The sequence below is a fragment of the Pinus tabuliformis genome, chromosome 1_2 (genome assembly GCF_031772625.1).
Source record: "Pinus tabuliformis cultivar Carrire ecotype Pingquan chromosome 1_2, CPIR1, whole genome shotgun sequence".
NCBI classification, from domain to species: domain Eukaryota; kingdom Viridiplantae; phylum Streptophyta; class Pinopsida; order Pinales; family Pinaceae; genus Pinus; species Pinus tabuliformis.
In genome coordinates, this window is record NC_142298.1 from 1,094,179,565 (window position 1) to 1,094,191,727 (window position 12,163).

Sequence of the window (12,163 nt, forward strand, 5' to 3'; positions counted from 1 at the left end):
ACTCAAACCGTTTGAGTTTGCTTCTATGAATAAATTTGAAGGTGCCAACAAATAGGAAAAAGAAAGTATGCAAAAAATATACAATATCCCTTCAAGAGTTAAAACAATGTAAAAACCTAAAAAATATGTTTCAACCTGCAAGACTCGTGCAATTCCTCTGCAAGTTTGGGAGTCCTTGGTCAACAAGCCTAGAATAACAACATGCACTAGCTAAAGTACTCACAAAATGCAATTGTGTGAGGAAAGATTGCAAAACACTCTTTTTAAAATCATGTTTTCATTTTTTTCCCAATGTTAATCATGAATGTGTTGTATTGAATATTTTTGTTTGTTCCTAAGATAGTTCGATTGTTGGTTTTTGGGATATTTGGCCATACTCCAATGTTTCCCATTATAGCCTCTATGCAGAAACATAAACCTTTTTCTTCCCAAGCTTGCACATTGCCTAGACAAGGTATAATGAGAAACAATGGAGTATGGCCAAATATCCCAAAAACCAACAATAGAACCATCTTAAAAAGAAACCACTAAATTCACTGAGCAAGATGAAGAGAACCAAAAGGAAAGAACCTTGCATAATCTCAAAATGTGGTATAATATTAAATTATTAATGGAATTGGTTAGTGGTGCAATAGGTACACTAGAGAATGACGTGTCCAACATCCCACATTTCATTCTTTATGTTATGCCACATTTAACAAATAGTGGTAAATGAGTTAGGCATATGCCACATATCCAAAACTACGTAGATTCCTTTCCTATGTTTTAGGGCCATTTCACTCACTTTCTAGTAATATTTCATATTTTAACTCTTACCTTACTCACTTTATACTTGTTAAATTTGATGTTATGTAGATATATTTTCTGGATGTCAGTAGCTTTGTTCTAATGTGCTTCCATATTTATTTAGTGTTAGTGAATAACCAATATACAATTACCACACTCTTTCCAACTTAAAAGTTTCAATTACTTGTTCACTTATTATAACTAGATTGATCTTATTCCATCATATCTGTCACAACTTATCTCCATTTCGCTGGTTCTCGATCATGTATCTTATCCAAAAATTAGATTATCATTCTCAATGACTTAACTGTTATAATACTTCAAGCTCGTGGTTTGTGCCAATTTGTGTACTATGGTAACCATTCTTCCCGTGGCTCCCTTTATTGAAATAATTTTCAGTGCAAAAGTTCACTAATTTCTCTTATCAGTTTGGGATTTATTTCCATCAATCTGCAATATGTAATTATTGTTATAATTTCATTTGACTTATTTATACCTAAGGTAAATTATTAACAAAAAAGTTTATTGTTTTCACCACTGTTGATATCTACCATATCATTTACTAATGTTTAGCTTTGTGAAAGGATTCCAATTAATACCACTAATCACCCACCATTGACTCATATATTTCGTAATCATGTTCTGCATCCCCATGCAATTTGGACAAAAGTTATCCCTAAATATTCTCAAATGGATTCCTTGGGTATATGAGTATTATATATTACAAGGTTCTTGATTTCTTCTCTTTTTAAAAAAAATACATACAATGCATTCGTTAAGTTGAATGTGTTTTATTTACAATGTTTTGATAACTTCCATCCTTTTACAACTTGCTTCCCATTTGTGAAAAGGGTTTAAAATTTGTATGTTATCATCAACGATTTCCTTCACTCATTCTTTCAACAAGGTTCTCAATTAACCATATAGTATAGGTGCATTATATCTGGTATTATAGTTAAATCTAACTTGTTTTAATGTTAGTATTACTTTTAAACCCTTTATATACATGTCTGCTTTCGTAACCAAAATCCTTATAAATACCATTCTTAATAAAATCACTCTTATATACTATATATTGAAATAATTCTTATATAAATTAACAAAAATAATTTCGCAACTAGTACAGGTAGCCATCCTATAGATAGTCCCAAACTTCTAAGAGTGTTTTGACATACAATACTCATTGTCCTTCCGAAGCATATTCATAATGTAGGAAATGTCATTTTACTTTGTTTATTTGATATTCTTCTTCTTATTGTTGGTGCATATACTTCCTCATTGTTCTAGATTCGTGAACTTACCTCATTATCCAACAGTGATGGGATGTGTTTTTCTTAATTAAGATGTATTGTCGAATAGATCTTCAAACAATTGTTTGTTCTGATAGGCACTCACTAAGTCAGTCTTTGTAGGTAAAGGTGGCCTCAACAATAAGTTGATTACTACTTCAATAACTTAACTCGTGTCATGGAATTACTTCAATTCACTATTGACAAGAATTTTCACTTCTCTTTCCCCTAAATAGGCCACAATGATGAACCCTTTCACTATGATACCACTTGTCACATCCATTAGCTAAAAAAAATAAATTATTTACTTGCAATAATTACTCAGTTGAAATTGTTTAACCATACTAATTATAATTTTTTTCTTAGTTTATTCTAAATATATATATGCACATATTCATTTGAAAAAATCCTTTAGAGTTTTGTTTGGTACTTGACCTTAACCATTTATGGTATAAAGAATTAATTGATGTCTTCTTAATTAGAATGGTTTGATTAAGCATATGCATATAGATTTATGTTCTTGAAAATGGTTGACTAACTTGTTCATATGTCTTGGCATCCATCTATCCCTCATTACTTTTACACATGTCTTCGTGGAAGGTATAATGTGTGGATTACACTATTTTCCTAATAATATTTGTAAGAGGCTCTAACCATAGTATTCTCTAAGATTACATTAATTGTTTATTCTGTGCTCAAGGTATTGTTTTCCACTCTATACTTGTAATAAAAGTAACCCTTATATCCTCATTTTCGATTCTTCAACTAATACATGGCTACTACATGTTAATGAGGGGTGGCACAATGTAGTCTGTAAATCTACCTATCTCTTAATTAGAGGACTGAGAATGGCTAGGGTTAGTTATGGGTGTAACCACCACCCCCAACCCTCCTGCAATCATGTCATTCTCATCTCTTGTGCCTTTGATAGCGCTCGACACTAGATTTTTAAACCCTGGTAACTATACACAAATATTTTCTTTACTCCAAGGCCATGGTGTCATTAGGAAAGGTATTGAGTCTGAAATTGAAGTTAGTCCTTGATGTTTTTTCCTTTATTGTTAAATATCTAGGGTTAACATTACCCCCAGTCCTATCTACAAGTAGTTTGAGATAATTTTAAGCAAAGGTTTGTCCTCAAACCCTACCATGGACGCCAAGGAGAAACCTTCTTCCACTCCTTTACGATTCGAAGTTTAAAGGAGTTATTTCCATCAATTCTCAACGAAAATTTCTTGATGGAAGTTTCTGAGGTAAATTTTTGTCTTTCAAGTGTGTATTACATCTGAATCTTGTATTTTTTCGACGCTTCCCTTGCTTTCCTACTAACCCAATTAGGGTTTTATTATTTATAGGTGGACGCGTACGAAGGCGTCCTGTCTAAAGGTAAATTTGAAGGTTCACCCGTTTTCTTCTTCTTCTTCTCCGATGACATAAATCTCTCCTTGTTTATGTTTTCTAATGACTAAATTCATGTGATGACCAGGCCTAAGGGTATGGTGCTCTGAGCTCTTGTATTATTTTGAATGATTTACTCCCTTAGTTCGATTACTCCTTCCATGTTTTCCTAAATGCATTGTTTTACTCTTTGACAGTACAGGGCCTATTATGATGTCAGTTGACACCCAATTGAACGGCTCTTTGTTAATCACACAATAGTTCTTTATTTTCTTTGGTTTGGAATAACAGTAGGGCCCAACCCTCTTCTGGACTTCGTGACCATAATATTTAATTATGTTTTGAATTATCATAGTACCAAAGCAGTTAAAACTCAAATTGCTTATCGAACATTTTTCTGTGGACTTAAGTTTAGATACTACTATATAATTCATCACTTTTAAGGGTATTCAGTACCTAGAAGTATTTATATAATATATCTTGCAATTATGGGACCATTATGTTTTTTCTATGTTAATATATGATAAAAAGTAACTATATTCTCATTCTGTCATTTATTTGGCAGAAATATCTTTGTTTAATTGCTTAATGGGTAAGAATACTTAAGATTTTCAATGAGATTTTTTCTTAATTTTCTTAATCAAATGGTTGTTAATAATGTTATTTCGTCTTTTAGCTAATGAGGTGTATATTTTTGTAGAATAATTGCTTTGGTATATTACTGAAGGCTTGAATGGATTAACCTATGATTGGAAATATTTATTCCTGGTAAAATTACCAATTTTTATAGTACGTGTCTCAGTCCTACAACTGTTTATGAAGCTGCTGGAAACGACCTGGCCTCAAGGGCTAACCTGGGTCTTAGGAATTTACTTCATCTTGTTTCTCATACTAACAGAGTTATTTTACATAATTTTTTTTGTCCTAACTAGTTCTTATATGGTGCACATTCTCCTTGTCTTTTATATAACTAATTATTAGTGTGCCAACAATCCTATCAGTTCCCCCATTATCTTTAGTTGGGATGTGTTGGTACCTATAAATACTTAGTGATATATATATCTATATCTATATATATATATATATATATATATATATATATATATATATATTCTATTCTCCCTCGACTATTATCTACGAGGAACCAACCGTTCCTTACTAGGTACATGACTTGGTCATATTTTGTTGAAAGGTTCAACAATAATAGTTTAAGCTATGTTTACAATTCAATTCTCATATAACCACTAATAGGTGTCTTTCACGTCTTCAATCATACCTTCACATGCTTTATTTATTTACAGAGAATATCATAAAATTCCACATCATACACTAACACAAATTTCAAATACAACCTAACATTCACAATAGCAACTTCATTCTGAAAATGATCTTGTGAGCATAAAACCACTGAACTTTCATTATATGCGTAACATATGTAGGTTTACAAAGAAATAATGCACTTATTTGTTCTAGTTTAGATAATCTGGGAATTCAACCTAGAAACAGAACTTCTTCCTACCAATGAGAATGGAAATCACGTCCAATTCTCCCCACGAGCATTTTTAATTTCTAGAACAACAGGTGAACAATAACCTAACAGGTTCTCTTATTAGGAATCAAGACTACTTAGTCCATACAAGAATTCACAGGGTCACAATTTTGTCTGAGGGCTTCAACTAGATCTCTGTCCAGCTAAAGAATACCCTCCTGGCACCATCTTACCTCACCTTAAGAATGTCTTGTTCAAAGTTTTTCCATTTCTTCGTGTTTCTTCCAATATGCCTCTAGCTTTCTCCTCCTGCCTTACTTGGCTTATTTTCTCACTGAGATGTTTTATCTCTAGGGAGAGAGGAAATAACTCCTGTAGTTGTCTAATAAATGAAAATTTTCATCTAAGATCCCTTTCTGTAAATTTTAGGACTTTCCATAACTACTTTTATATAAAATTAAAATAAAAATTAAACATTAAATTTTCGGAAACAAGCTTTTCACATAGCCCATAACTTACAAAGCCTTTGAAGTAAAAATAACTTAAATAATTTCTTTTCACCGAGGAGAGTGACAAATAATTTCTTTAATTTTACCAATTATATTCTTTTTTCAAAACTTCCTAATTTTATTTCTAATATTAATTTTATTAATAACATATAATTAATAATATTAAACTTAACAACACGAAAATGTTAGCATCATCATTAACAATAATAATATTATTATTAAAACAACCACATTATTAAACTTAGTTAAAATATGTTATTTTTATATGCCAATTAATATTAAAATATGTTGCACAATATCATTTTTATATACCAATTAATATATGAAAAATAAAATAGGCTAGTCAACCATCAAAATAGTTTACTATTATAATTGTAGTAATTAAATATTCTAAGTTTTTCATTGATATATTTAATTGTTTTTACAAAATAATAATAAAAATATAATTACATGGACGAACAGACAAAGTAAACTATATTTGAAGATTACAGAATTAGCTTCATCACATGTACAGAAGCCCACAAAGGGATTTATTATAGCTCAAAGAGCTCTTATTTTAATGATATTTATTTTAAAGTTATATTTTACATAATTTTATGAGTGGTAATTATCACATGTACAGAAGCCCACAAAGGGATTTATTATAGCTCAAAGAGGCCTTATCTTAATTCATAAAGGCCACTCTTATTTTAACGCTATTTATTTTCAAGTTATATTTTACATAATTTGATATGAGTGGTAATTTGATATCAGTGGTTGTTCTATAAATTGTATTGATTCAATTGTGGGATTTATTAGAGTTCAAAGAGGCCTTATCTTAATTCATAAAGGCCACTCTTATTTTAATGATATTTATTTTAAAGTTATATTTTACTATAATTTGATATGAGTGGTAATTTGATATCAGTGGTTGTTATGTAAATTGTAAAGTCCATTGTTTGAAATTATATAATTAAATAGACTCAAAATTATTAATAATATATGGTAATGTTAATTCATGTATGCATGATTACGAATGACTAAAAAATTTATATGTAATTAAGAAAAACTCACTCAAACACTAGCTTGTGGAGTGATATTGGTTCACTCTAAGATTCTTTTGAGTCTCTCTCAAAATAACTGCAACAAAATATTGGTTGACCATAATAATAATAACTATACTAATAAAAGTATATGTAATATATCAAAAATTTGATGAATATTAAGTAAGTAATTGAGCATCGAACAAAATATTAGCTCACTATAATAATATTAATTATAATAATAAGGGTATAACTAATATATGAAAAACTTTTATGAATATTAAGTGATTGAGTATAGATGGATTTAGGGCAGTGTATTGGAAAAATGTATTACTAATCTATATATATTTAGGGTTTTAAATAAATTTGATTTTTAAATTATAAAAAATTTGAAATAAAATTTAATTATTTAAAAAATTTAGGGTTTTGGATTGACCTTGAATGAGTGCATTGTTAAGGCACTCCTTGCGATAGGTCACTAGTTTTAACACCTTTTGCGATAAGTCACTGGTTCAAATCCCCATGAGTGCTTAAATACCAAAAAATTATTTAAAAAACGTAATTATTTAAAAAATATCAATATAAAATTACTTTTTTAAAACATATTTTATTTATTATAAACAATTTGATTTTTTTAATAATAAAATTATTTTACTATCAATTTTTTTTATTTAAAAAACTTATGTACAAAATATTGTGCTCTTTGGTTGAAAGTATATTTATTTGTTATAAATAGATTTGTTATTTTATTTTAAGAAACCTTTTAGCTTTATATTATCAAACTGGAACACATGACTCTTACATTGATACTGTCTATAACTATCGGAAACCCAAATTGATCAAAATGGATTCTACCTCTACTTTGCCGATATCCTATTAAGCCTCTAACCAATTTTATCTTATATAGTATCCAAAACATGCCATTAAATAACTTTTTTTACAAATCATTTATATAAATGAAATACTTGGACAAATAACATTGTTTTACGAAACATTTATAAAAAAGAAACGCTCCAACAAATTACATTCCTCGTGGTTCTCCATTTGCCATGGTATGTTCATCCGCTACAGCCAACACCTTAGGATCACTTGCATTGATCACCTGGATTATCCTCGACAGGGGTGGAGGATCCTGGAAGCCAAAGACCTCTTTGAGAACCTCCATAGACTTTGCTTCCACAGTTACTTCAATCCCTTCCACCTTCGCTGGAAGGTTGTTAGAGATCAGAGCCATGGTTTCCATTGTGAGCTTCAGTCTCTCCACATAGTCTTTTATGGAAAAAATTTCCCGTAACCGCAGTGAGAATGTTGAAATGCTAATTTCAATTGCCGTGCAGCTACAAAACCGCCAGTTCACCCCCCCGCACCGCTTTTGCTGAAAGATGGTTTTTCCTCTGAGGGCAGCGATCACAATCAACAGTTGCCACGTGCCCCAAGTGGTTTGCCAAAAACAACTTCCCCAGCGCGTAAAATTCGTTTGGTTTGCCACGAGATATGGTAGCGGGGGCACATTTTTTAAGGACCTTCAGGCCCAAAAGATCTTCCGTGCGATATTGCACTCAACCGTAATCTATGGTTAAAACAAAATTAATTTACCGCCATGTGATGTAATAAATTAACTTACTTCGGTTGGTAAATATAGGTAAGGTTTTTAATTTTATTGTTTTTTTTATTTTCACGGGAGTTTGTTTTAGGGCACAAGTAAAACAAATGGTTATGTCCTGTTTTTTGTTGCATATGTGAAATGTAATACGCAACAGTGTAGAAACAAAGTGGTAGTAGTGTTAATCCCTCTGCAATGTAGCGTAGCAGCGTGCGAATGTGATTTTTTTTTTTGTTGAGAATATGAAATGAGTGCAGTAGCAGAGCGCATATGTAAGGAATTTTTTTTACACATTAATGTTTTTATTTTTCCTGAGGAGACAGAGTTTTTTGTTTTGAAATGCACAGCAGTGCAGAGACAGAGTAATTTCCTAGGGAGATAGTGAAGTTTTTTTTTAACTGCAACTGAAGCATTCCCATTCTAATCCCTCTGTTAGAGGAAGATTTTTTTTGTAACAGTCAGTGTTGTTAATGAATGAAAAGTTTTTTTTGGTGCCTTAAAACTCTGTCTTCTGGAAACAATTTTTTTTTGTTCTTCTGTGTTAAGAAACAGAGCATTTTTCTCTGTTTGTCTGTTCTGGAATTATCAGAAATTCCCAACATGGTATCAGAGCTTGTCCAAGCTCTTTGAAGGTGTCAAAGAAGCTGAAGGAAGGATTTCTTGTTGCAGCAGCTTCTCCAGCAGAGTGAAGAATCAGTCAAGAAAGAATCCAAGGTATTTCTCAAGTTAGTTTTTTGTGTTACTGTTGAGGACAATCAGTTATTTTGAATACATAGTTAAGAGTGAAAGAATGGCTAGAGCCAACACTAGCATGGGTATCAGTAATACCCAACTCCCACAATTTAATGGGAAAAACTATGACTATTGGGCAATAACTATGAGAGCTTTGCTTGCTTCCCAAGACCTATGGGAATTTGTTGAGGATGGTTTTGAATAACCAACAGATGAAAATGAGTTTAATAATTTGACTCAGGAAGAGAAAGATCTGTTGAAGAGCAATAAGAAGAAGGATTATAAAGCCCTCTACTTTTTGTATCAAGCCGTGCATGAGAGTGTGTTTCCAAGGATAGCAGTAGTGAAGAGATCCAAAGAAGCATGGAAAACTCTCAAGATAGTCTATCAAGGCATGGAGAAAGTGAAGACAACAAAAATACAGTTGCTGAGGAGAGATTTTGAGACTCTCTGCATGAAGGAGTCAGATAATATTGACTCATTCTTCACACATGTGATTGCTGTGGTCACACAGATAAGGTCTCATGGAGAGATTCTTGAAGAAAGGAGGATTGTGGAGAAACTATTGAGGATCCTACCCTCAAGTTTCAATGTGATTGTCACCACCATAGAAGAGACAAAGGATCTCACAAACTTCTCAGTTGATGAACTACATGCATCACTGATGACCAATGAGCAGAGATTGAGTATAAATGAAAACTCATCTCTAGAACATACCTTCAAGACCTAGATGTTCCTTGGAAGAGAAAGAGTTCAAGGCAAAGGAAACAAGAGATGAAGAGGTAGAAGCCAAAACAGAGGTGGAAGAAATAGTCCAGCAAATGCTCAAGGAAGAGGCAGCAATCCAAATCAGAACGAAGGCCAAGGCAGCAGCCAACAAAGTGGACAGCATCATGCTCAAGGACAAAGGTATGATAAATCCAATGTCCAATGTCACTATTGTAAAAACTATGGGCATTATGCAAATGAATGTAGGAAGAAACAACATGATATGAATAATAGAACTAGTGCAAATTTCATTAGAGAAAATATCAGCCAAGAAAATTTGTTTTAGCCTATAATATGACTGAAGCAAAGAGCGAAGATGTATGGTTTCTAGACTCCGGTTGCAGTAATCATATGATAGGAAACATAGCACTTTTTTCTATGTTAGATCAAAGTGTGAAGTCACAAGTCACACTAGGGATCGACAGTAAAGTTTCTGTTATGTGAAAAGGAGAAGTAAATGTCTTAACAAGGAAGGGTGAAAAGAAAACCATAGCAGATGTTTATTATGTTCCTGGAATGAAATGAGACCTCTTAAGTATTGGACAACTTATTGAAAAGGGGTACAATGTTTTCTTTGTGAATGATGTATGCACCATCATGAATAAAACACCCAACAAGAAATGTATTGTTGAAGTGAAGATGACAAGGAACAGGATGTTCCCTCTCAGAATGAAAGCAGATTTAAAAAATGGAGAAGAAATAGCAGCAGTGACACAAGAGGTTTTCCAAAGAGAACCAAAATATGAAAATTGGTTGTGGCAATTGAGATTTGGAGATCTCAACTTTGGAGGTCTTAACTTGTTGAATAGAAAAGGAATGGTAAGAGGATTACCATTGATAGAAAAACCAAACAGCCTTTGTGAAGGTTGTATCTTGGGGAAACAACATAGAGAAAGTTTTCCATCTGGGAAAAGCATAAGGGAAAAAGCACCCTTAGAGATTGTCCACTCAGATTTATGTGGACCGATGCAAACTCCATCACTTGCAGGCAGCCACTATATACTAACATTTATTGATGATTTTACCAGAAAATCTTGGGTTTATTTCCTGAAGAACAAAAGTGATGTGTTTGAAAGATTTTGCAATTTCAAAACACTTGTAAAAAACCAAAGTGGGCTGCATATCAAAGTTCTAAGAACTAATAGAGGAGGTGAGTATATCTCCAAAGAATTTCTACGTTTTTGTAGAGAAAATGGAATTCATAAGCAGTTTACCACTAGGTACACTCCGCAACAAAAGGGAGTTGCCAAAAGGAAGAATATGCCAATCATGGATATGGCGAGGAATATGTTAAAGGCAAAGAATTTGCCAAATGATTATTGGGCTGAAGATGTACACTGTGCAGCGTACATTTTGAATAGATGCCCTACAAAAGTAGTCATCAACAGAGTGTCAGAAGAAGCATGGAGTGGGACAAAGCAAGGAGTCACCCACATGAAAGTTTTTGGATGTGTGGCCTATGCACACATTCCAGATCAACTAAGGAAGAAGTTGGACAACAAAGGGGAGAAATGTATTTTCATTGGATACAGTGAGGAATCCAAAGCTTATAGGTTGTATAATCCATCCACCAAGAAGCTTATTGTGAGTAGAGACGTTCAGTTCATTGAGGGGGAAGCTTGGGATGGAAGCATAGAGAAGACAATGAATGTTAAAAACTCTTTGTTACATGATGAAGATGATGAGGAGATGGCTGAAATACATCTCCAAACAGCAGCACCAACACAAGGGAAGCAAGAGACACCCTTGAGGAGAAATGAAAGTGCTTCTCCAAGCACACCACAAGGAGGAAATTCAAGTGTTTCTTCAAGCACTTGTAAACCAAATGAAAGAGGTAAGAAGTTCAGAAATTTAAGTGACATTTATGAACAAGAGGCAACAAATGAAGGTATGAACTCTTTGTTTGCCTTATATTGTCATGTTGATGACCCTGTTCATTTCGAAGAAGCAATTCAGGATAGGAAATGGATAAAAGTTATGGATGAGGAGATCAATGCCATTGAAAGAAACAAGACATGGGATTTAGTTGAACTACCAAAAGCAAAGGAAGTCATTGGAGTTAAATGGGTCTACAAGACCAAGAGTAATGTTGAAGGCAAAATAGAAAGACACAAGGCAAGACTTGTTGTCAAAGGATATAAGCAGTAGTATGGGAGAGACTATGAGGAAACTTTTGCACCGGTTGCTAGAATGGAAACCGTGAGAGCAGTGTTATCCATAGCGGTACAAAACAAGTGGAAAGTTTACCAAATGGATGTGAAGTCGGAATTTCTAAATGGAGTGTTAATGGAAGATCTTTATATTGAACAACCTCTAAGCTATGAAAAGAAAGGCCAAGAGTACAAAGTGTGCAGATTGAATAAAGCTCTTTATGGGCTGAAGTAAGCACCAAGAGTGTGGTACAGTAGGATAGATTCGTATCTACTGGAAAATGGATTTGAAAAGTGTGAGGGAGAACCCACCCTATACATCAAAGAAAATGATGGTAAAATATTAATTGTTGTATTATATGTTGATGATGTTATTTTCACAGGGAATGATGATTACCTTATTGAAAGTTTCAAAAC